The sequence below is a fragment of the Anomaloglossus baeobatrachus genome, chromosome 3 (assembly GCF_048569485.1).
Source record: "Anomaloglossus baeobatrachus isolate aAnoBae1 chromosome 3, aAnoBae1.hap1, whole genome shotgun sequence".
Lineage (NCBI taxonomy): Eukaryota > Metazoa > Chordata > Amphibia > Anura > Aromobatidae > Anomaloglossus > Anomaloglossus baeobatrachus.
In genome coordinates this window covers 476,348,395-476,375,574 of record NC_134355.1, presented here as the reverse complement: position 1 = coordinate 476,375,574, position 27,180 = coordinate 476,348,395, and the positions used below count along the sequence as shown (strand labels likewise).

General features: G+C 44.7%; 1 protein-coding gene across 2 annotated transcripts in view; it reads right to left on the bottom strand.

Moving 5' to 3' along the window:
* TBL1XR1 (TBL1X/Y related 1) overlaps positions 1 to 27,180 on the bottom strand; it is a 289,885-nt gene that overhangs the window by 135,586 nt on the left and 127,119 nt on the right. For both annotated transcript variants that reach the window (XM_075340611.1, XM_075340612.1), the window contains exon 2: positions 27,047 to 27,101. The gene's annotated coding sequence lies outside the window, so the exon portion shown is untranslated. The remainder of the gene's footprint in view (positions 1 to 27,046; positions 27,102 to 27,180) is intronic.

Below are 27,180 nucleotides of genomic sequence, written 5' to 3'. Positions count from 1 at the left end.
AAATGGTGGTAGAAGGGATAGAGGGATAGGAGCAAGCGTGTTATACTTAGGGTAAGTGCACACATCAGTTTTTAGCCATAAGGCACAATCCGGCGAAAAAACTACTGCAACGGATCCGTCGAAAAAACAGATCCGTTGCATCAGTTTTTTTCCATCCGTTTCTTCCGTTTTTTGACGGATCCGTTTTGATACTGAGCATGCCCAGTTTAAAAACCCGGAAACCAGCGTCGGATTCCGGCATATGACTAATGACGCCGGATCCGGCGTCCATAGGCTGCCATTATAAAAAAAAAAACGCCGTATGGCGCTGGATCCGGCGCAATCCGTTTTTTCGCCGGAGACAAAAAAAAAAAACACGTTCATTTCAACGTTACATCCAGCCGCCGGACAAGCAAATTTTGCCAGATCCGGCGAAAGCCAGATGGAACGCAAGGCCATCCGGCGCTAATAGAAGTCTATGGGGGAAAAAACGCATTCAGCGGCAACAGACACCGGATGCGTTTTTTCATGTTTGTGCCGGATTGCGCCTGATGGTAAAAAACTGATGTGTGAAAGCGGCCTTAGCGAGTCTCCGGCGCTGCTGTAACTGCACCCGCAGCCGCTCATTTTACTTCCGGTGCCGATCATTAGCCTCATACATATTTACTACTTTCCCAGCTCACCGGTGTCTGATAGGGTGGGGCTCTGTCTTACTGCAACCAGAGTGTCAGTGTTTTACTGCTTCAAGTCACAGATGCTATGTGCGTCTATATCTCACTGTAAAAAAAATAAAATAAAATTTGCGTAGGGTCCCCCCATATTATAATACCCAGCACAGAAAGCAAAGCATATGGCTTCAGGCTGCAGCCCCCAGCCATACGCTTATCTTGGCTGTGTATCAAAATAAGAGGAACCGCATGCGGCCTGTTTTTGCTTTTTTTTTTTTTTATTAATTTAAATTAGAAAAAAAAAAAAAAACGGCGGCGTACAATCGAACTTTAACACAATACAACAATCCAGCTTTGACACAGCCAAAAAAGCCTGACGGCTGGGGGCTGGTATTATCAAGCTGGTGAGACCCATGGTTATTGGGACTCCCAGGACTAAAAATAGCAGCCTGCAGCCACCCAGGATTATCACATTCATTAGATGTGACAGTCGCAGAACTTTACCCGCCTCTTCCCCATTGCCTGGTGTGGTGACAATCTGGGTAATAAGGGGGTTTATAAAAACTCACAGCTGCCACTACACCCTAGATTAGTAAATGAAAAGAAGCGAAGTGAAGGATTTAGGATTGTTCAGCTTGCAAAAGAGAAGACTGAGGAGACTTAATAGCTGTTTACAAATATCTTAAAGCCTGTCACACTGTAGAGGGGATCAGTTTTATTCTCATTTTCACAAGGAAAGACTAGAAGCAATGGGATGAAACTGATGGGGAGGCGACACAGATTAGATATTAGAAAAAAAACTTTTTGACAGTGAGGGTGATCAATGAGTGGAACAGGCTGCCACGAGAGGTTGTGAGTTCGCCTTCAATGGAAGTCTTTAAAAAGAGGTTGGACGGAGATCTGTCTGGGATGATTTTGTGTATCCTGCTTTGAGCAGGGGGTTGGACTAGATGACCCAGGAGGTCCATTCCAACTCTAATATTCTATGATTCTATGATAAAAGAAGACAAAACAGTGAAAAAAAAATCCTTTATTTGAAATACAAAAACAAAATAACCTCTTTCACCACTTTATTAACCCCAAAAATACCCAGGTCTGACGTAACCTATACGAAGTCCCAGGACGATTCCAACTCTGCTACATCTGAAGACACAGCATGCGGCCATAGAACAATGACCGCCCACTGAGCTTCAGACAGAGAATGTGCCGCGGCGATCAGCGGTGACGTCACTCAGGTTAGTTGCGGTCACAGCTGGAGGTTCCCACAGTCCCCATCTGTGACTGCAGGTAACTTGAAGTCACCTGAGGTCAAGTTACCTGCAGTTACAAGTGGATCACCATGGGAACCTCTAGCTGTGACCGCAACCTGAGTGATGTCACCGGTGATCGCTGCGGCTCATTCTCTGCTTGAAGTTACAGAGTGCAGTCATTATTCTATGGCTGCTCCTATCACTTTAGATGTAGCATAGCTGGGATCGTCATGGGACCTCGGATTTTCAGGGGTATTTTGCGAGTTAATAAAGAGGTGAAAGAGGGTTCTTTCTTGTCTTTTATTGTAAATAAAAGGATTTTTTTGTTTTTTGCCTTTCTTTTCACTTACAGATTAGTAGTTCTCATAGATGCCTCCAATTATCTAGGGCTTTGTGGCAGCTGTGGTCTGTTATTAACCCCTTACAACCAGAGCTGTGGAGTCTGTAAGCCATACCTCCGACTCAGACGCCTCAATTTCTCTGATTCAAACTCCCTTATACAGATGAAACCAGAAGTTTCCATACACTGTCTATAAAGACATATCTGCCTGTTCTTCTCACCACCTGACATGAAATCAGAATAAACCTTTCCCGTTTTAGGCCAATTAGGAACCAAAATTCTTTATATTTGCCAAATATCAAAATAATGAGAGAAAGAATGTTTTAGGGCATTTATATTACTTTCTACAAAGTGAAAAGTTTACATACATTTAAATAGTATTTGGAACCATTGCCCTTAAACTGTATGACTTGGGTCAAATGTTTTGGATATCCTTCCACAGGCTTCTCAATAGTTTGTAGGAATTTGGGCCCATTCCTCCTGAAAGAACTGGTGTAACTGAGCCATGTTTGTAGGTCACCTTCCTCGCACCGGCCTTTTCAGCTTTGCCCATAAATTTTCAATAGGATTCAGATTATAATTTTTATTAACTTATATAGCGCTATTAATTCCATAGCGCTTTACATATATCAGCAATCAGGGCTTTGTGATGGCCGCTCCAAAACATTGACTGTTATTCTTAAGCTACTTTTTAACCAGTTTGGCAGTATGCTTTGGGTCATTGTCCATTTGGAAGACCCATATTCGCCCAAGCTTTAAGTTCCTGGCTTATGTCTTGAGATGTTGCTTCACTATTGCCACATAATCTTCTTTCCTCATGATGCCATCTATTTTGTAAGAATTATCAAGATCGGGCACTGCAGAGCAAAATCTGCCAAACAGTGGAGCCGTACTCACAGTTGCGTGGAATCAATGTTTCTGGACTTTAACTGCTCCTGGATTGAAGATGCCTGGTGGAGCGGTGCTCAGCAACAACACAAGTCCATAACCACAAATCCAAGAACAGAATGCGGCAACTCACTCCATCACGTGCAAAAATATCCTTTATTCTGCGTTATTGCAGACAAAATACAGGAGCATGGGGAGAGAGGGGGTGCAGGGGACGGTGAGCGGACGACAGCCTGTTTCGCGCTGACACGCGCTTTGTCGAGTCCTGACAAAGCGCGTGTCAGCGCGAAACAGGCTGTCGTCCGCTCACCGTCCCCTGCACCCCCTCTCTCCCCATGCTCCTGTATTTTGTCTGCAATAACGCAGAATAAAGGATATTTTTGCACGTGATGGAGTGAGTTGCCGCATTCTGTTCTTGGATTCCATCTATTTTGTGCAGTGCACCAATCCCTCCTGCAGCAAAACAACCCCACAACATGATGCTGCCACCCCCGTGTTTCACAGTTGGGATTGTGTTCTTAGGCTTCAAAGTTTCTCCCTTTCTCCTCCAAACGGAACGATGGTTATTATGGCCAAACAGTTCAAATTTAGTTTCGTCAGACCACAGGACATGTCTCCAAAAATTAAGATCTTTGTTCATGTGTGTATTTGCAAACATTAATCTGGCTTTTTAATATTTGTTTTGGAGTAATAGCTTCTTCCTGGCAGAGTGGCCTTTCAACCAATGTTGATACAGTACTCATTTCACTGTAGATAGTGACACAATCTTACCAGCTTGCTCCAGCATCTTGACAAGATCTTTTGCTTTTTTTCTTGGGTTGATATGCACATGTCTGACCAAAGTATGTTCATCTTTGGTACACAGAACCCAATTCCTTTTTCAGCGGTATAATGTATGGACATTCCCATCTTGAAAATATTCATCGCATACTGCATTGAACCGCTGTACCTAATTTATTATATATTTTAGGAGTCGGTCCATTTTATACCAACTCCAACTCAGACTTCACTAAAATAAATAGCCCTGCTCACTACACCGATTGCCACCACACCAAAACAATCGAGATGAGCCGGATAAAGGTCCGGGATTATCGTATCTACCAGCCCCTAGCTGTCTATCTTGACTGGGTATCGACATTGGGGGGGACCACCCGCCTTTTTTTTTCTTATTTATTTGAATATTTTTGAGGAAAAAAAAAGCAGCATGCTGTTCCTCTTATTTTGATACATAACCAAGATAAGTGAACAGCTGGGGGCTGCAGCCTGTAGCTGTATGCTTTATCTGTGTTGACTATCATAATATGGGGGGGACCCTACGCAATTTTTTTTTCATTATTATAACACGATATACCCGCAGACAGGGTCTGTGATTGGAAGCAGTCAGACACGCTGCCACTCAGGGTGGGGGCTTGGTCTGACTGCAACCAAACACAGACGCCGGAGGGTGCGGGAAGCAGTGAGTATGGAAGAGGTTAATGAGCAGCCCTGGAAGTAAAATGAGAGGCTGAGCGAGGAATTATAGATGTGCCAGAGACTCACTAAGTATAATGCGGTTACTCGCATCCCACTATCCATTCTACCACCATTTTTAAGCGCCGGATTATGGCCCACATAGACTTATGTGGGGACCGAAATCCAGCTAGATACCTGGGGTCAAATCTGGGCCAGAAACGTTTTTTTGTGGTTTTTTTTTTTTTTTAAACCAGGTGAGACCTGCCGATCCAGGATATCTGAGTCTGCCCATCACTAAAGCACTGGTCAAAAAGCCCAAAGAATTAACATGCTGCTTCTTTTTTCTGCACCCAAAACGGCAAGGAAAAAAAAAGCAATGTGTGCACAGCATTTCTGAATTCTCAGACTTTGCTGGGGAAGGAAAGACTTGCAGTTTTGGGACACAAACTGGTATAAAAAAAAAAAAAAAAAAAAAAAAAGGAGGCAAAAACGCAACAAAACATGCAGCGTGCGCACAAGGCCTAAGGCCCTGTGCGCAGTAGAAAATGGAATTTTCTTAAGAAAATTCTGCAGGCTCTTAAAGCTTTCCGCACCTGTGGGAAAAAAAAACGCAAAAAATCTGCACCGAAATCCGCATGCGGTATGTTATAATTAATTTATTTTTTTTCATTGATATAGCGCTATTAATTCCACAGCGCTGTACATACATTGCAACACTGTCCCCATCGGGGCTCACAATCTAGAGTTGCGTATTGTTGGATTTGGTGCGGAATTGCCGCAGGTTGTTCCCTGCGGGATTTCACAGTTCTCCCCGCTCCTGCTGTCCGTGGTGCTGAAGTCTCCAGGCTGTGCTTTTGTCCCACGCGGCTGCCTCCGGCGCTCTGCTGTTTGTGGGTCAGCTGTGCACTGCATAACTGCATATGCATGAGCCGGCCTGCAAGCAGGAGAGCAGTGTCCAGAGACAGCCTCGCAGAAGAAGGTGAGCATAAGATCAGCGGTGACTTCAGTCAGCTGATTTGCAGTGCTGGAGTCCTCCACCTGGAGTCCTCCATCTGTCACTGCAAAGCACATGAGTGAAGTCACCGCTGATCCCGGCGGCTCACTTCACTTGCGTCCTGACCCTCACAGTGAGCAGACATGGTCTATCGTGCTCACTGTGAGTGAGTGCCAGGTGTAGCAGAGCTGGAAGCGTCGTGGGACATCTTGTGGATTGCGTCGGACCTGGAGGGATGTTATTAGGGATTAATAAAGTGGTGAAAGAGGGGGCTTTTTTGTCTTATTTGAAATAAAGGATGTTTGGGGTGTTTGTGCTTATTTACTTTCACTTACAGTTTAGTGATGAGGGGGTGTCATATAGACGCCTGCCATCATTAAACTAGGACTTAGTGGCAGCTATGGGCTGCTGCCATTAACTCTTTCATTACCCCGATTGCCATTGCATCATGGCAACGGGAAGAGCCAGGAAAAGTCCGGGACTGTCGCATCTAATGGATGTGGCAATTCCGGGCGGCTGCTGGCTGATATTTTTAGGCTTTTAGGCTGGGTGGCTCCCCATAACGTAGGGCTCCCCATCCTGAGAATACCAGCCCCCAGCTGTGAGGCTTTATCCTGGCTGGTTATCAAAATTAGGGGGCACTGCACGCCTTTTTTTTTAATTATTTATTTTACTGCACGCTATAGAGCTGCCCACCGGCGGCTGTGATTGGTTGCACTGAGACAGCTGTCACTCAGCGTGGGGGTGTGTCTGACTGCAACCAATCACAGCCACTGGTGAGCAGGGAAGGAGTGAATATAAGATGGAATACTGAGCCGGCTCTGGAAGATGAAAGAGCTGCCGCAGGAGCAGTGTGACAGCCGCCCGGTCATCGGTGAGTATGAAGCACTTGCTCCTACCACTTTGGGCCAGATTCTGTTCCCCATAAACTTTATATGGGTAGGAGCATCTGGCCAGATACCGGGGATCAATCCTCCGCCGACCCAGAGTCAGTGGGTGATTGATCTGCCAACCCTCGAAACCGCAGGGATCTGCGGAAATGAAGTGACATGCAATTGTTTATGCTGCAGGAATCCCGCAGCAAAACATGCAGCTGTCAAAATCCGCATAGTGCGCACAGCAGAGATGTTATGAACATTTTCTGCAGCGAAACATGCAGCAAATCCGCAACAAAAAATGGCAAGTGCGCACAGGGTCTAAGGAAGTTATTTGGCCATGAATTGCCATGGTAAACATTAAGAGCACACAATGATCTTAGGATGCCGATGGGGTCAGAGAGAGCCCCGACGCTTAATCATCTAGTTATCGTAGTCACTTTTTACAGCAGAATCTAAGGTTTTAAACGGCCATAGTCCATGTCACTACTTTTTGTTGCTTATGCACCAGGGTGTCCGCTATAGTGTACAGCTGACAGCAGTTGGATTTTCACCTGCCAGGTGAAGCTATTCATTTATATCTCAGGTCAGTTTTAAGTCGTATTGACTGATCTGACGCACTCCAGTACCGTGTATACAGTACAATGACATGGCGGCAACCTCCGGTCACGTGCTGTCATGTGACTGGAGCATGTGACTGGAGCTTGCCCCGATACCATTGAACAGTATTAACACTGCACTGGAGTGTGCCGATCCGGCAATCCAGCGAAACGCTGATTTTCGCTGACTTTCACGGATGTGTGAAACAGCCCTACGTGTAATAAGCCGTGATAACAGCTTAAAGGGAATCTGTCAGCAGGTTTTTGCCACCTAATCTGAGAACAGTATAACGTAGGGGCAGAGATCCTGATTACAGCAATGTGTCAGTTACAGGGCTGCTTAGTGTGGTTTTGATATAATCACTGTTTAATCAGCAGATTAGAGGACTACTTAGGCTGCTTTCACACATCCGTTTTTTGCTGAGCGGCACAATACGGCGCTATGCAGAAAAAACGCAAACTTTTTTTGCCGCCGGTTGCGTTTTTCTACATAGACTTGCATTAGCGCCGTATTGTGCAGCATGGCCTTGCGTTGCGTCCGTTTTTTGCCGGATGTGGCATATTTAGCTCATGCGGCGGCCGGATGGAACGTTGCCTAGCACGTTTTTTTATGCGGCGAAAAAAAACGCATTGCGCCGTATCCGGCATGATATACAATGCAAGCCTATGGACATCGGATGCAGTTTTTTTTTTTTTTAACTGCGCATGCTCAGTATCAAGCCGCATCCGTCAAAAAACGGACGGGCCGCATGGAAAAACTCATGCAACGGATTTGGTTTTTCCGCCGCATCCGTTGCATAGGTTTTTGAGCCGCACTGCAAAAACCGGATGTGTGAAAGCAGCCTTAGTCTGCTGCCAGGTAGTCCAGCATATTCATGAGCTCTGTATAACTACTAGATCTGCAGCAGAGAAAACATTGATTTTATCAACACGACAGCAAACAGCTCAGAAAGTGACACACCGCTGGATTCAGGATCTCTGCCCCTATGTTATGCGGCTCTCAGATGGGGGAGCAAAAACCTGGTGACAGATATCCTTTAATAATAGCCAGGCCCAGCTGTGTATGGAGTGGGATGGAGCATACTGTGAAGTCTATGGGGACAGTGCAACAGGATCCTGTGTGTCCCAGTGGTTGTTAACCCCTTCCTCCCATAGATAAAACTCTGAGACCAGTAAGAAAGTTTCTGAAATACCGTACAGCCAGGCCTCCATGTAACTCATGGTGCCTTACACATTATCGGTTCTCTCTGACGAGATTTCTAGAATCTGCTTGATGTGGATAGAAATAGAGACGTATCCAAAGGTCATCGCCAAGTACTGAAGCAGTTGCTATGACAACAATGCAAGCCTCCAGTTATGCATTCAGCCTTCATACTACTCCAGATAGGATTACACTGTAACTCATTCACAGCAGAGCGGAGGCCAAGGAGGAAGACTCCTGCACGGAGAAGAAATCACCTCTAAAAAGGAGTCAAATATTAAACAAAACACGAAATTATTAACAAAAAAAAAAAAAAAAAATCACCAAAACCAAATGCTGGACCGAAGCACCAGGATACTAAGACAAGCATTGGGGCCATGTCCTCCCAATGAACGTTTAGTGAAGACACTCATCGCTATGTTCTCAAAGATTTTTATGCAGATTTTGCTGTATATTCAGTAACAACTTGTGACGACCATATGATCACAGTGTCTGCCACAGAGCAGAAGCCACGTCAATAAGCAACAGACGGACAGACCACGTTCTGCGAGGTTTCATGGCCTTCATCAGAATCACTGAAAAAACAGATTGAGATGTGCCCCTGACAAAGCCAGTCATTACAGTGAGACAGTCAGAGCTACGATGTGTGCTCCCCCGACTTTTCAGAAGGATAGCAGAAACGTCAACCAAGTCTTTACACCCGTCTGAAAACTGAAAATTGGCACTAATTGACCCACCTTAATAAACCTGACTTTTTTTTAATGGCTTTGTCAGGAGCACATCTAAATCTATTTTCAGAGTGTGACGCATTGTTCCTTCACCAAAAGGTCCACATCTACAGCTGGAGGGTGGGAGTGGGGGGGGGGGGGGCACCTACATCCTGCAATGCCTGGCCATGTGCTCACATAGTTTGCATGTCAGAGGACTAGCATATAGTGTAGGAGCACTAACAGGCACTCAATGCACCAAGTAGCCATCACTGAATCCCCCACTAAGCTGAACAGAATGTGGGAGTACTGACCCCACCAGAAAGAATGTATATTAGTCCCATTGTATGGTACTTATTTATAGTAACACTGATAATGGAGAGGAACAAAAGTGTTTTTATGAAATCTGGTGCACAAAGTGGAGATATTGTTTGGAGAATATAATAAGCGCATTACAATATATCTGCCTCCTGCTCGGTAGTAGACGTTTCGTCTCGCTGTCCAGCTCCGGGCAGCTCAGTTGTTATTCTGTGGTTCGGCTTGGCATTGGGTGGGGTTACCACTGTAATGCATAATGGTTCACGATTCCTCTCACTCATTGCTGCCTATATCGCCTCTGTGCTATCATTTTCCTCTCTTCACACACACACCATCTTCTGCTGAGACACTGTATACAGACACTGAAGCCCGACCATTGTGTGCTGCCCAGCATGGGAAACCGATCCGACTAGTGCCAGGGAGGGACTGGGCAAGGCGTCATTCAGAACCCGGTATGTAGGCCATAGCTAGGTGGTTCTTCACCGGGAAACATTCAATGTGGCCATTAATCATTTCTTTATGTAATAAATGCTGTTCTACCATAGTTCAAAACCCTCCTAACCATGTCCTACAAAGCTATCCACAACCTGTCTCCCCCCTACATCTCTGACCTAGTCTCCCGGTACTTACCTGCACGTAACCTCCGATCCTCACAAGATCTCCTCCTCTACTCCCCTCTCATCTCCTCTACCCACCATCGCATCCAAGATTTCTCCCGTGCCTTCCCCATACTCTGGAATGCTCTGCCACAACATATCAGACTCTCGCCTACCTTGACAAGCTTCAAAAGGAACCTGAAGACCAAACTCTTCCGACAAGCCTATAACGTGCCGTAACCCTCAGTCTGATACAGCACCGCACAATCAGCTCTGTCCTCACCTACTGTATCCTCACCCATCCCTTGTAGACTGAGCCCTCGCGGGCAGGGACCTCTGTCCTTCTGTACCAGTCTGTGCCTTTTATTGTGTATAATTATTGTACTTGTCCCTATTATGTATACCCCTTTCACATGTAAAGCGCCATGGAAGAAATGGCGCTATAATAATAAATAACATACAAAAATTCTCTTCAATATTCACAGATATAGCTATGTCATCCACAACAAAGGCATAACTGTACTGCTTTGTAATAAAAGATTCTCCCCTTTCAACTGTCTTCAGCCTATAGGTTGGTAGACGCTGAAGACAAGACCAGAAAGCCCCGCATTCTCTGCTCCACCATGCTGTGCCCTGTGACATAGCGACCACAGTGCATGTGAGTGGAGCAGTCTTCTAGGCACATAAATAGTTAGAAGACCCCGTAAATCTGTCCAGATATTGTGGTCTGTGTACAGAGTAACGTATGGAAACCTGGACCCAGCCTCGCTCAGTGTCCAGGGTTCCTCACATCCCATAATCAGCTGTTACCACTGGTGGAAGTTGTGGCCAGCAGCACAGATAATGGCGGCAATACATGCCAGGAGTACAATAAATAATCCATGTAATACTTGGATGGTTTGTCTAGTCAGAGCACCGGACCATAAGAGGTCCCCTGCTGTATGACATCAGACAACAGGACACTCATCATGGAGGCCGAACATTAAATACATCAGTCATTCCTCAACCCCTTGACAACAACTATCAAACATGTATGACAATGTGCACATTAGATGTATGAGCAGGCGTACAGCCCGGGGATGAAGACTGCCACAATCAACTAAACATGTGGCAGTCATGGGGGAAAAAAACACAACACAAAGGTGACAAGTCAGAATTGCTTGGGTTTTCGGTCACTTAATAAATACAATTAAAAAAAAACAAAAACAAAAAAAAAAAACAGGTGCAATAGCCACTGACCCCAGTGATTGGCTGCAACAGTCACATGTGTGAGATGTTACATCATGGCTGCAGCCCATCAGATGGAAGTAGTGGAGAAGAGGCAGTGTGGACCAAGCAGGGGTGAGGGAATGCTTTGTTATTTTATACATCTGCAACCCTATGTAAAATCAAACCATTTTAAAGCCCTGTGCGCACTAGAAAATGGAATTTTCTTAAGAAAATTCCGCAGGCTCTGAAAGATTTCCGCACCCGCAAAAAAAATCCGCCAAAAAAAAAAAAAAAAACCGCACCGAAATCCACATGCGTTTTGATGCGGTTTTTCCGCAGGTTTGTACATGTGTTTTACTGCATTCAATGCAATAAAGCACATTGAAAAAAAAAGAAAAGAAAAAAAAAAGGTCATTTCCTTCTGATATAGATAGATCAATCAATCGATAGATTGAGGGATAAATAGACAGACAGACAATCAATAGATGGAGTCCCTGTGAGGACATACTGCAGTTCTCGCAAGCGGTAATGTGTTGACATTACCAACTGTGAGAAATGACCTGTAGTAACCCCTGCATCCTCGTTGCGACGCTGTATTGAGTATGTGTCAGACGCGTCTTCAAGCGTCATGGGACCTGTGTGGATTACGCCGGAGCTGTGTGTTTGAGTTTGAGGGGGGGGTTTTGGGGGAGGTGAAAGAGGGGCTTTTTTGTGTTTTATTTAAAATAAAAGATTTTACAGTGTGTGTGTTTATTCACATTACTTACGGGTTAATCATGTAAGCGGTCTCAGACGCTGCCATGATTAAGCTAGGACTTGGTGGCAGCGATGGACTGCCATTAACTCGTTATTACCTTGATTGCCACCGCATCACGGCAATCTGGAAGAGCCGGGGACACTCCGGGACTGTCGCATAATGAATGCGACAGTCCCAGGGCAGCTGCGGGCTGATATTCTTGGCTGCAGGAGGGGGCATTAACCATGGCCCTCGCTCTCCGCAGCCTGAGAATACCGGGCAGCCGCTGTGTGTTTACCTCGGCTGGACGGTAAAAATATGGCAGAGCCCACTTTTTTTTTGTTTTTTTATTTTTAATTTGTACGTTTGATTTCTATGTGCATTCTATATGTGTGTGTCTGTGTGTGAGTGTGATCTGTGTGTGTTTACTCTCTGCTCAGCTTCCTCTTCCTGTCATAAAACGCAGGCAGTGATGATCACTATGTCCCGAAAAATGCGAAATACCGCCGGGACTAATGCAGGAAAACGCAATAAACCGCACAGAATTTGCTGCCTGCGTTATTCCCTGCGGGATTTCACGATTACATTACAGTCGAGTGAAATGCCGCAGCTACCTGCAGAAAAGAAGTGACATGCAATTATTTTTGCTGCGGGAATTGTGCAGCAAAACCAGTAGCTGTCAAAATCCGCACAGCAATTTTTTTTCCCATAGGTTTTGCTGGCGAATCACTGCAGAAAGGTTCTGAACATTTTCTGCAGCGAAACATGCAGCAAATCTGCAGTAAAATCCGCCTAGTGCGCACATAGCCTAAAGCAGACCACCCCTTTAAGTGCGGCTTCAGACACAGATTTTAGGACTGACTGTTTACGGCAGGTTCAGATTGCTGCTTCTACACTGAGTTATAAATGTGTAGTTCATTACAGTCACATACAGAATTAAACGTTCTGGATTTACACCGCCTTCACAGAAAAGGTTCATTTGTTCCTAGAATCTCCTGTTGGTTCAATAACCAGCTGGCATTCTCCCCGCAATATGCCAGTGTGTAAACAAGCTCCGGAGAGCGGAGGACTACAGCAGGGAAAGCTCACATTCAGGGACACAATCACCACCTATGCAGCCGCTAGGGCTACACCCACAGTGCCACTGCTGACCGTTACCGCCACGCAATCTGTGCCAGCGAGCAGACGCTAAGTCTGTCCTGCACCGAGTGTGACCTCAGCACAATATACAGCAAAAACCTACATAATGCGCTTTGTATGTCAATGAACCAACATGGTTTAGAGCCTTGTAAGCAGCCATGTTCACATGCGATTTTCCTCAGCGGGACTTTATTAGAGATCTGATAAATGCAGCCATAATGCAGACAAGACGAGAAGAATACAGCGTTTCCTTATAGACATATAAAAGACCAAAATACTGCCAGTGACTCGAAAAAGGATCATACCAGGTCTATAAAAAATAAAAACCAGACCCCGGTAATGTCACACATGGCAGGAGCGTGACATGGTATGGATTGTGCTACAAGTTCTTCTACACGACAGTGTTGTGCGCACAGACTCATACAGTGCATTAAACAATGGGTCTGCAATACCAACGTATGGGCACTAAAAGTGCCGCCATGTAGACTCACTGCAACTGCCAGCCTGACCTTCCAGAAGCAGTTTCCAGATTTAAGTGCTCTATATATCCCAAATCCTGCTGTTAGGCCCTGTGCGCACTTACCGGATTTTGCCGCGGATTTCCTGCGGTTTTGCTGCATGTTTCGCTGCAGAAAATGTTCATAACATCTCTGCAGTTGAATCACCAGCAAAACCTATGGGCAAAAAAAATCCTGTGCGCACTAGGCGGATTTTGACAGCTGCATGTTTTGCTGCGGGAATCCCGCAGCAAAAACAATTGCATGTCAATTATTTTCCGCACGTCGCTGCGGGATTTCACTCCATTGACTCCAATATTAATCGTGAAATCCCGCAGGGAATAACGCAGGCAGCAAATTCTGTGCGGTTCATTGCGTTTTCCTGCGTTATTCCCTGCGGTATTTCGCGGTTTACCTCCGGTAATGTGCATCGCTTGTCTGCGGTTTTGCAGGGAAGTGATGTCATTACAGGAAGAGGAAGCCGTGCAGAGAGTAAACACACACAGATCACAGACATACACAGACATCACAGACATAGAACACAGACACATAGAATACACATAGAAAGAAAACGGAAATATAGAAAACAAAACACGTGGCCTCCGCTGTATATTTACCTTCCAGCCGAGGTAAGCACACAGCGGCGGCCCGGTATTCTCAGGCTGGGGAGGGAGAGGGGCAGGGTTAATGTCCCCCGCCTCACTCCCACCTCCCGCAGCCGAGAATATCAGCCGCAGCTGCCCCGAGACTGTCGCATGCATTATGCGGCACTACCGGAGTGTCCCCGGCTCTTCCTGCCGCCGTGTAGCAGTGGTGGTCAGGGTAATACAAAGAGTTAATGGTGGCGGATCGCCGCCACTAACTCCAGGCTTGATCATGGCAGCGTCTATGTGACAGCTGACATGATCAACCCATAAGTAAAGTGAATAAAACACACAGAAAAACCCTTTATTTTAAATAAAACAAACAAGCCTCGTTCACCCTTTTATTAACCCCTCCCGAAACAAAGCTCCGGCGTAATCCACAGCTCCGGCGTCCTGCGCTGCTTACATCCAGCCGCGACTGACACACAGCGCTGAATTACCTCTGCTGTCTCGCAGCGAGACAGCAGAGGTAATTACCGGTCATTTCCCACGGCCGGTAATGTGAACTCACTGCCGACCGTGGGAAATGCAGCGATCTGTCCTCTATCCATCTGTCTGTCTATCCTTCTGTCTATCTATCCCTCTATCTATTCTTCTGTCTGTCTATCTACTATCTCAGAATGAAATGACTTTTTTTTTTCTTCAATGTGCTTTATTGCATTGAATGCAATAAAGCACATCCCAACCCGCACGCGAACAATACCGCGGTAAAACCGCAGCAAACCGCGACAAACCGCATGCGGTTTTCGGGTGCGGTTTGCCGCGGTTTTTTACCGCGGGTGCGGTAATCTTTGAATACCTGCGGAATTGCCTCAAGAAAATTCCATTTTCCAGTGCGCACATAGCCTAAAGTTGGCAGGTGATGCACACCGATTTTTTAAATTATTTAAATAATTAAAAAAAAAAAAAAAGCCGCATGAGGTTCCTCTTATTTTGATACACAACAAGATAAGTGCACAGCTGGGGGCTGCAGCCTGTAGCCATAGGCTGTGTGTATGCTGGGTATCACAATATACAAGGGAACCCCACACAGACAGCGTGTAAGATTCCAACCAATCAGAGACGCTGTCACACAAGGGGGGGGGGCGCGGTATGATTACAACCACAGACGTCGTGACTGACGTGGGCTGGGGGAAGCAGTGAATATGTAAGAGGTAAGGGGTGGAATGGAAGTAGTGTTACAACAACAGGGAAGGTCGGTAAGTATAACCTTCCTGCTTTATTTATTTCATCTTTATTTCCATCATTATCCGAGTAGCTGAACCCGAACAGTAACAGATTTCACTGAGAAGTCATCATTCGGGGTTCATGCATGGACACTAGATATTCGGTACAGACCCCAAATGTTAGGCTAAGAACGCACGGTGAGAAAAACAGAGCAAGTGGAATGTGGGGGAAAACAAAATCTCATTCCACTCGGACCACTATTAGGCTATGTGCGCACGTTGCGTTTTTTCCCTCGGAAATGCTGCGTTTTGAACTACAGCGTAACTGCATGCGTTCAGCTTCCCCAGCAAAGTCTATGAGAAAGCCGAAAAATCAATGCACACACTGTTTCTAAGCGCAGCGTTTTGGATGCCCAAAATCGCTGCGGAAAAAAAAGCAGCATGTCACCACTTTTGTGCGTTGTAGCTGCATTCTCCACCCATTGAAATCAATCATGTGGATCACAACGCAACCAAAATGCACTTGGACTGCATTTTTGTTGCGTTCATACTGCTCCGGCGGCTTTTCCTCTTTTGAAAATGCCAGCCGCTCATTATTCAATCTCGTATTCCCTGCTTTCCCCGCCCACTGGCGCCTACGATTGGTTGCAGTCAGACACGCCCCCACGCTGGGTGACCACTGTCTCACTACAACCAATCACAGCCGCAGGTGGGCGGGTCTATATCATGCAGTAAAATAAATAAATTAAAAAAAATAAAACGACGTGCGGTTCCCCCCCCCCCACAATTTTGATACCAGCCAAGATAAAGCAACACGGCTGAAGGCTGGTATTCTCAGGATGGGGAGCGCCACGTTATGGGGGGCCCCCAGCCTAACAATATCAGACAGGAGCCGCCCGGAATTGCCGCATCCATTACATGCGACAGTCCTGGGACTTTACCCGGCTCATCCCAAATTGCCCTGGTGCAGTGGCAATCGGGGTAATAAGGGGTTAATGGCAGCAGCCCATAGCTGCCACTAAGTCCTAGGTTAATCATGACAGGCGTCTCTCCGAGATACCTTCTATAATTAACCTGTAAGTGAAAGTAAATAAAACACATACACCTAAAAAAATCATTAATTTGGAATAAAAGACAAAAAACACCCTCTTTCACCACTTTATTAAAATCCCCAAATACCCCTCCAGGTCCGGCGTAATCCAGAGGTCCTGCGACGCATCCAGCTCTGTTACATGAAGCTGACAGGAGCGTCAGTAGTACACAGCCGCCCCTGTGAGCTCCACGCAGCAACTGAAGTGAATTGCGCTGTCAGCGGGGACATCACTGAGGTAATGCCGGTCTGTGTGCAGTGATTATGAGGGCTGTAGTGGGATGTGTGCGGGGATGTCGGCGGTAATGTCAGGATGTGTGCGGGGATGTCAGGGGTAATGTCAGGATGTGTGGGGTAATGATAAGGGCTGTAGTGTCGGGATGTGTGCGGGGATGTCGGCGGTAATGTCAGGATGTGTGCGGGGATGTCGGCGGCAATGTCGGGATGTCGGCGGTAATGTCGGGACGTGTGCGGGGATGTCGGCGGTAATGTTGTGACGTGTGCGGGGATGTCAGCAGTAATGTCGGGATGTGTGCGGTGATGACGGCGGTAATGTCGGGATGTGGGCGGTGAAGAGGATAATCGGGACGCCACACACAGACAGAGCTGCGGTATGACAATGAAGTTGGGTGCAGTTCACCCGAGTTCATTCTCATCGCCCGACTGTGTCGGCTGTCAGCCGGCATGTAGCAGAGATGAATTGCCGGGGGAACGCACTGTCAAAAACGCATCCAAAACGCATGGAAAAAGCATCCAAAATGCATGCGTTGTGGATGCATTTTATTTTATAAACACAGTATCCAGTCTGCCAGAGGGTGCGTTCTTTTCTGCACTGCAGAGAACGCAACGTGTGCACATAGCCTTACTCTACGGTCCCGCTCCCATGAGCGATTTTATTCTCAGCCATAATCGGACCAAGAAAACAATCGCAGCATGCTGAGGGTGGAATCAGATTTCATTCCCACCCATACAAGTCTATGGGTGTGAGAGAAAGGGCATGTGCGCACGTTGCGTTTTTTTCAGGCGTTTCCGCAGCATTTTGAGCTGCAGCGTTTTAATGCAAAATTGCATGCGTTTTGATTTCCAGGCACAGCCTATGGGAAATAGGGCTTTCTTGTGTGCACAATGCTTTTAAAAACGCAGCGTTTTAGTTGCTTAAAATTTGTCAAAATCTCTGCGTTTGAAGAAGCAACATGTCAATTGTTTTTGCCATTTTGGCAGCGTTTTAATAACATTAAAGTCAATGAGAATTATCAAAACGCATCCTAAAAGAAATTTCTAGGGTTTTACATGCTTTTTTGATGCTTAACGCATGCTTTTCTGACAAAATCAAAGCATGCGTTTTTGACATAGTGATGGCAAGCAGTTTCTAATTGCCCTCACATCCATTCCGACTCTAACAAATGAGTGATACAAAACTTTTAGTTTATTTTGAACATAATTATTCAATTGCTTTAATAATTTTCGGTAAATTATCATAGTGTACGATTAAAAATTATTTTTTTCTTCAATTTTTTCCAAATGTTTGAATATGCAAACTTTATTTAGTTGTGTATTTGTGTTGAAAACGCATCGCAATTTAAGCCCTGAAACGCGGTCAAAATGCAGCCATACCGCTATAAAAACGCTTGCATATTTCCTGCGTTTGTGGTCAAAACCAAATTTGACAATGACAAATTCTGCCAGAGGATGCGTTCATTTCTGCAAGTTACCGAACGCAACGTCCGCACATGGCCAAACACTGCATTGCACTCGCATCACAGCAGAGTGCAGTACAATAATCGCATTAGCTAATAATGGCGGAGATAGGGAGATTAGTCCCTCCCTTTCCTCTGCAGTGCGCGCCCCCTCCTCCCCAGCTGTGCTGCGATCGCAGGATTGCATCACAGTGGCATGACACTCAGCTTACACTCCAGCAGAGCAGGAGCCGAGTGTCATGCGATGCTATTGCATTAATTAATGCTCGTGTGACCCCAGCCTTACTAGTAACGAGCAGTCGGACGCTCAGAAGGGCTGAACTCGTTTACAGAGTATAATGGAACTCAATGGGGAGCTTGAGCATATTTCTGGAAAATCTTCATTAAAAGTTCCTTTGGCCTCCATTATACTCTGTAAACAAGTCGAGCCAGTCCGAGTGGCCGACTGCTTATAACGAGCAAGGAGCACCCAAGCATCGTGGTGCTCGCTCATCACTATTAACCATTTAGGAGCTTCACAGGAATTAAACAATGTGGAAGGAAAAAAGGAAAATTTTACTTTTTCACACAAAAAAAAATAAAAATTGCTTTAAAAGGTAACAGGAGAAAATGCACCCAAAAATGTATTGTGCAATTTCTTCCGAGTACGCCAATATCCCATATGTGGTGAAAAACTACTGCTTTGGATGCTCAGAAGGGAAGGAGCGCTATTTGAATTTTAGCTGGAATAGATAGTGGACGCCCCGACATGCCAAAACTGCAGAAATCCCAACAAGTGATTGCTTTTTGTAAACTACTCCTGTCGAGGAATTTATCTAGGGGTGTATAGATCATTTTTCACCCTCAGGAGATTCACAAAATTGTAGAATATTGGGAAAATGTCCCATTTTCAAAAATTTAATGTTGCTTTGGCTAAAAGTTTCCAAATGTCAAAAGGGGTAATGGGAGAAATCGAAAGACACAATTTGTTACACAATTTCTCCCGAGTCCCATAATATCCCAGATGTGGTCGAAAACTACTTTTGAGACACAGGGCAAAGCTCAGACGGGAAGGAGCGCCATATTGCAGTGCAGATTTTACTGGAATGGTTTGCGGGTGCTGTGTCGCATTGGCAGAGCCCCTGAGATGCTAGAAAAGCAGAAATCCCCCCATAGGTGACCCCATTTTACAATTTATCAAGGGATGCAGTGTGCATGTTGACACATGTGCCTCACAGAATTTTATAATCATTGGGTGGTGAAAAATTACATTTTTACCACAAAAGTGTTTTTAGCCCCTAGTTTTTAATTTTTAGAATGGCTAACAGAGAAAAATGGAGCACACAGTTTGATGTGCAGTTTCCTGAGTATACCAATACGCTACGTATAAATAGGGAACTAAATTTCAGGCACAGTAGAGAGCTGAGAAGGGAAGGAGCTCCATATTCTACAGCAGATTTTGTGGTTATGGTTTGCAGGAGCCATGTCACATTGCCAGACCCCCCTGAGGTCGCAGAAAAGCAGGACCCCCCCATAAGTGACCTCATTTTACAAAATACAACCATCAATGATTTAATCTAGGGGTGCAGTGAGCATATTGACACCACAGATGTGTCACAGACTTTTACAAAATTGGGTGAAGAAAAAATAATTGTATTTAGTTCGTTTTAGCCACAGATTTTTATCTTTTCAAACATGGAAATGGGTAAAAATGGCACCAAAATCTCACAATTTCTGCCAAGTGTGTGAGTTCTCCATATGTGGCTGTACAGTATTGCTTAGCCATACGGCAAGACCTGCGAGAGAGAGAGAAGGAGTGCTATATTTTCCTGAATAATTTGCAAACTCCATATACAAAGCCCCCCAAGTGGCAGAAGAGCAGAATTCCCCCTTAAGTGACCCCATTTTGGAAATCACACCAGTGAATTTATCCACAGGTGCAGTGACAATTTTGACACCATGGGTGTTTTCCAGAAACAAGCCGTAATGGATGACGCTGAGTGAACACTGTAAATCTGCCATTGTAGTGGCCATAGGTTGTGCCCAATCCGTTCATTGCAGAAATGTGAAGCATGTTGATGCTACATGTGGCTTAGGCACACAGAGGGTGTGTAGTGGATTCGGATGTGCAGATTTTGCCTGATTTTTTTTTGAGGGGGAAAAGAGGGGGGCAATGGCGCTTTTCCAGAGCCTCTGGGTTACTAGTAATGTAGAAGCCCCCTATATTTCCAATGGCAGATGACAGCCCTGAGTGGAAGCTTTTTTTTTTTTTTTTTGCGGAATGAGTTGATGCTTTTTTTTGGGAACATTTTACATGACATTTTAGATCACATTTATCCTGTCCTTTACGTTGAGCACTTACATTTAAACCTCTGAATCACACGATTCAAAAGACACCTCCAAGTGATCCATTCACTATAACTATGCAGGAGAGTTATCCTGGACTCTGTTTAGCCTCAGCGGTGGTCATCTTTTCAGAACTGCACAAATCTGTGGCCGACCGCACTTTCATAAACGCTTAAAAAGACAAAAACACGGCTAAGTCATATGTCAGAGAGAGTCCATAGTGGCTCCATCTGCCTCATTATACAGAATGTTCGGTTAGGGTTTCCATCTAAATCACATATTTTCTGTTTTAAGAGTTCCGCGTGGAGCACAGGATAAATGTGATCCAAGCCTTAAAATCGATCTATGGGAGGCAGAATAAACCAATCACAGCAGATCAAGAATTTACTTTATTTTTCATGCTATTCAACGTGTGGTACAAATAAGACATTTTTATTGTTCGATTTGGTGCGATTACAGTGATATCAGGTTATTATGTTTGGCTACTATCACACACTAAAACAGCGCTTTAAAAAAAGATTTTGCTTTCACCATATTTTTAGAGCTATAATTTTTTCATTTTTCTGCCGGCAGTCATGTAAAGGCTTGTTTTCTTGCGGGATGAGTTGACATTTTATTGATACCATTTTCAGGCACATAACATTTTTTGGGAAGGAGAATGAAAAACAAAAACCCAGCAATTCAAAAATTATTTTAATCTATGTTGTTAAAGAAGTTGTCCGACCACAAAATATTTTTTTTCTTTGAGCTAAGCTATGCTGAATTGTCATTTAAAACATCCCTATATAATTTTTTTTTCTTGGTTTCTAACTTTTGTTCCTCTTCAATTTTCACTTTATTTACCTGCAGCTCAACCAAACATGACATGTTTGACTGCTGAACATCACAGTGACAGTTGGCACTGCCCAGCCCGCCCTCTACCCACTCATTGGCTGTCAGTATTCTGCCCCAGCACCTGACAGATAAATGAATACTATGAAATGAAAATTATATATAGCCCCTGTTTGTCTATAGTAGATAGATAAACACATACACCTGGAGTTATATAATATAATCCCCCCTCATGCACTCTGTTCCCTCCCCCCCTGCGCTGTCTCCTCTGCCCTCCCAGCCCCCCCGACTGTCTCTCACCCTGCGCTCTCTCCTCTGCCCCCCCAGCACCCCTCCGCTGTGTCTCTCACCCATGCACTTCTCTTCCCCTGCGCTCTCTCCTCTGCCCCCACAGCACCCCCCCTACTCTGAGCCGTGCACTATCCTCTCCCCTGCGCTCTCCTCAGCCCCCCAGCAGTCACCTGCTGTCTCTCACCCGTGCACAATCCTCTCCACTGCACTCTCTCATCTGCCCCCCCAGAACACCCCCGCTCTCTCACCCATGCACACTACCCCCCAGCGCCCCCCTTACTCTGTCTCTGAGCCGTGCACTATCCTCTCCCCTGTGCTCTCTCCTCTGCCCCCAGCTGTCTCTTACTCGTGTACTATCCTCTCTCCTGCGCTCTCTCCTCTGCCCCCCCCCCCAGAAGCCCCCTGCTGTCTCTCACCCGTGCACTATCCTCTCTCCTGCGCTCTCTCCTCTGCCCCCCCCCCCCAGAAGCCCCCTGCTGTCTCTCACCCGTGCACTCTCTTTTCTCCCCCGAGCGCTGTCTCTCACACCGTGCTGTCCTTACAGTTGACACAGTTCTGCTGACCACTGTGTCAGGCGACGTCCTGGTCTCTGCTCCTGACTGTATTCAAAAGCCAGGAGCGTCGGAGGCTGCATTCATCACAGAGTGAAAAAAGAGAGATAGCGCATGGGGAGGGGGGAGACAGTTACCCTGGCCCCATACATCATAAAGAGCTGAGGTCACCGTCAGGCAAACAGCGCTGACGGTGTCCCCGACATCAAGTGAGCCCCCTGTTTGTCCAGGGTGCCCGGCACATACAGGGCACAGATCGCAGCGCACAGGGGGCGGGGGCTGCATCACACTGTACCTGGTTGGCAGCAGGGTGGCAACATGACGTCTGCTGTGATGCCTGTCAACAAAGTCCTGCCCCTGTTGTCGTGACATCACAGGAAGCAGCAAAATCACTGATTTTGTATTGCTATATTCTGAGAATTATATATATTTTCTCTTTCCACTGACCGCTGTATTTTACGTGACAAGATGACCTTTTCAGGGATACCATATTTATTTATATATTTGACTTTTTGATCACATTTTATGTTTTTTTTTCAGGCAGTTTGATGAAACAAAAAAAAAAAAAAAAAAAAAAAAACTACATTTTTGCCACATTATTATATATTAATATTTTTTTTTAAAGTATTCAATGAATGGGTTAAATTGTGTGACAAATTTATATATCAGATGTAAAATTATATGATATTTATATATCAGATATACCAAATATGCATACTTTTTAAGGTTTATTTTTTTATCCTTTACATAACTATACTTGTTTATTAGCATATTACATGTACCCATACATCCTTTTGCGGGAACGCACTGCAAAATAGGACGTATCGGTACGTCCAATGTCGGGAGGGGGTTAATAAGCAACTAAATGAAAAGCGCAAATTTTCCCATCTCATGTGTGTGCAAAATACATTTAAAAAAATATCAGTGACCACTATAGCCGCCCTTCTCTTCAATAACAGTGATAACCCTCCCTTCCATGGAGTCTGTCAGTTTCTTAATCTGATGATAATCAAGTTTTTGAGCAGCGCCATACACAGCCTTAGGCCTCCGTTACACATCCCTGTTTCCGGTACATGTGACGTCCATTTCCACATGTACAGGAGACACAGACACATGTAGACCCATTCACTTCAATGAGCTTGTGCACACGTTCGTGTTTTGACATGGACCGTGTAGAGAACATGAGTTTGTGTGCTCCACATGGTGACATGTCCATCTTCGGCAGCAGCAAGGGTGTCACTTGGACCGTAAACTGATGAGATCCGTGTGACATCAATGTGACATGTACCGGAGAGAACGCGTAACTTACAAAAAATGTTTATACTTGCCTGTCTCCGGGTCTGCTGTAACTGGCTTCTGGGTCCGCTCCGGTGTGTGACGTTTTCATTTATCGGGATCTGTGGCTGTTTGAGGCTTATTTTTTGGGCCCTGAACTGGCGTTCTTTTAACTGATACTATTTCGGGCTAGATATGAAAGTGTGATCGCCTCTTACTGCAATGCTGCGGTGGCCATAAAAACAATTTTGGTTTAGATATTTTCTTCTTGTTACACAGTTTACACTGGACTTCCACAAACACAACATTACCAAATGTGTATTTTTCGTTTGTTGTAGTCTTTAAAGGACAAAAAGAGGGAAGGTTTGAACTTGTGCTTTTTAGGGGGGGGGGGGGTTTTAATATTTTTTTTTTAAACTTTTTTCCTTTTTACTATATTAGGCTATAGGGGGGACTTGAATCTGCAATCGTCCGATCACTTCTGCTATACAGAGCAGTGCATTAGCATCGCCATGTATGGTAGAAATCACAATCTCTTATTAATGGCGGCTAATGGCGACCATTCACAGGAGAATCATTATCACAGACACAGGGGTCATCAACTGACCCCCGGCTGTCATGGCAACCCATCGGCGCCTAGCAATCATGTTATAAGCACGCCGATGGGATAGGGGAATGACGCGCTACCCGCCGGCACTTGGTATCACCCGCTCAGAGATTAATAGCGGAATTTTAAAAATTAACAACCGTGGGCAGATCTCCAATTCATCCGCATCTGCTAAGGAACATGATGACTGGTTAAGTCTCAAAAAACGATGGACAAAAAAAAAAAAAACAAAAAAAAAAACAGACTGAGGTGAAGTCCAAGCACCAATTAACTTCTCTCAAAGTACAAAAACTTACAAAATGTTATAATTCTAATCAGTAACCATAGAAACAACTGATAAAGGCTAAAAGCACTGGAGCAGCAAAAGTTGTGAAAAATTAAAATTTGTGTCAGTCTCCAAACTTTTGACCATAACTGTATACAGTATCATTTAACCATTGTAGCTGTATTGCTGCCTGCGTGAGGCTTTTTATCACAATGCACATGTCCTATTAGAATGAATGAGACAAAAGCACAATACATGCCAACTGTGCATGCATCTAAGCGTAGCTGCATAATCACCAGCACCAAACACCTCCCAAGCAAAGTGGTTGGCGCAGGACAACCCCTTTAACTATGGCCTGCCATAACAAAAATGTAAGCCGCATGCGACATCCGGAAGAGCGATCACCGCCGGCTAGTCATCTCTCTGCATGCCATACACCTCTCACACATACAAGTGCATCTCAAGAAATTGCAATAGCATCAAAAAGTTCATTTCAGTAATTCATTACAAAAAAGAAACACATTATATAGAGTCATTACACACAGAGGGATCTATTCCTATATATTATATAGAGTCATTACACACAGAGGGATCTATTTCAAGTGTTTATTTCTGTTAATGTTGATGATTATGGCTTACAGCCAATGAAAACCCAAAAGCCAATATCTCAGAAAATTAGAATATATAAGATCAACTGAAAAACTGATTTTACACTCGGAAATGACGGCGCTTACTGAAAAGTCTGTACGGTAAATGCACTCAGTACTTGGTCAGGGCACCGTTTGCATGAATTACTGCATCAATGCAGCGTGGCATGAAGGTGATCAGCCTGTGGCACTGCTGAGGTTTTATGGAAGACCAGGGTGCTTTGATAGCAGCGTTCATCTTGTCTGCATTGTTGGGTCTGGTGTCTCATCTTCCTCTTGAGAATACCCTAAAGATTATGGGGTTCAGGTCAGGTGAGTTTGCTGGCCATTAAAGCACAGTGTGGTTAGTAAACCAGGTATTGGTACTTTTGGCAGTGTGGACAGGTGCCAAGTCCTGCTGGAAAATGAAATTTCCATCTCCTAAAAGCTGGCGTCTCTCCTCTTCCTCTTTGCATTACCCCATAGATTCTCTATGGGGTTTAGGTCAGGAGAGTTTGGTGGCCAATCAAGCACAGTGATACTGTGGTTATTAAACCAGGTATTGGCAGGCACCTGTCCACACTGCCAAAAATACCAAGTCCTGCTGGAAAATGAAATTTCCATCTCCAAATTGATTGTCGGCAGAGGGAAGCATGAAGTGCTCTAAAATTTCCTGATAGATGACTATGCTGACTTTGGTCTTGATAAAACACAGTGGACAGATGACATGGCTCCTGAAACCATCACTGATTGTGGAAACTTCCCACTACACCTCAAGCTGTTTGGATTGTGGCCTCTCCACTCTTCCTCCAGACTCTGGGACCTTGATTTCCAAATGAAATGCAAGATATACTTTCATCTGAAAACAACACCTTGGACCACTGAGCGTCAGTCAAGTTCTTTTTCTCCTTGGCCCAAGAAGAAAAAAAAAACTGACTGTTGCTCAGTGGTCCAAGGTGTTGTTTTCAGACGACGCTTCTGGTGTTGTCTATTGGTCATGAGTGGCTTGACACAAGGAATGTGACACTTGTAGCCCATGTCCTGGATATATCTGTATGTGGTGGCTCTTGAAGCACTGACTCCAGCAGCAGCCCACTCTTATGAATATCCTCCAAATTTTTGAATGTTTTTTTTCTTAATCATATCAAGGCTGCAGTTATCCCAGTTAATTGTGCACCTTTTTCTACCATACTTTTTCCTTCCACTCAACATTCCATTAATATGCTTGGATACAGCATTCTGAACAGCCAGTTTCTTTAGCAATGACCGTTTTGTGGCTTACCCTCCTTGTGGAGAGTCAATGACTGCCTTCTGGACATCTGTCAAGTCAGCAGTCATCCCCATGATTGTGTAGCCTCCTGAACCAGACTAAGGGCTCATTTTAAATCTTAGGAAGCCTTTGCAGATGTTTTGTGGTAATTAGTCTAATTTTTTTGGAGATAATGACTATTGGGTTTTCATTGGCTGTGAGCAATATTCATCAATATTAACAGAAATAAACACTTGAAATAGATCACTCTGTAATGACTATAATAATGTGTTTCCTTTTTGTATTGAATTACGGAAATAAATTATCTTTTTGACATTCTAATTTACTGAGATGCACTTGTATTAGTGGATGTGTGTCATGTACAATACAAGATTTATTTTATACTCCTACTAAAAACTCAGATGTCTGTCTGAGCACTGAACATTTAGAAGGAATCAAGTACTGAACTTTGTTTTGCGAAAAAAAATTCTGTTATCTACCGGCTAACAGTACAAAATATATTTTTCCTGTAACGTCCTGATGAATATGTGACGGCCAAACAGAACTATGTAAACCCTGAACATATAATGCATCTAAGGTTCTCCTTGTGTCCGACAGTTATACTTTTTTTTAAAAAAAAAAATTTTTACTTCTACGCAAAGGCGCATGAAGACGTCCAAGTTTGCAAAGCGCATGGTGGCATGTTCATCATTGACATGAAGATAAATTATTTTACTAACTGCTTGAGAAAAGCTAAAACACATCCAGTGACAAACACTTAAGGTTTTTTTCCTCTACTGGGAAGTCATTTTAGAAATGGCCTTTAATCACATTGCCACAGAAGCAAAATAAGCAAAGCACTCCCTCCACCGGAAGAGCAAAACTGTAACATTTCCATACAACAATCATACTGCCCTCCAGGTTGTAAATGGAGTCAGTAATGACTGAATGAAATATACATGATGAAATCAAGTTATTACCTCATCCAACGGTGTAAAGCAAGTGCCGGCGTAAGAACGTAGCAGGCCACGATACCTGTGAAAACACAACGGGAACATCAACTTTTAGGAATACACCGACGTCATTGCTAACTTCATACGGCTAAGACATGCTA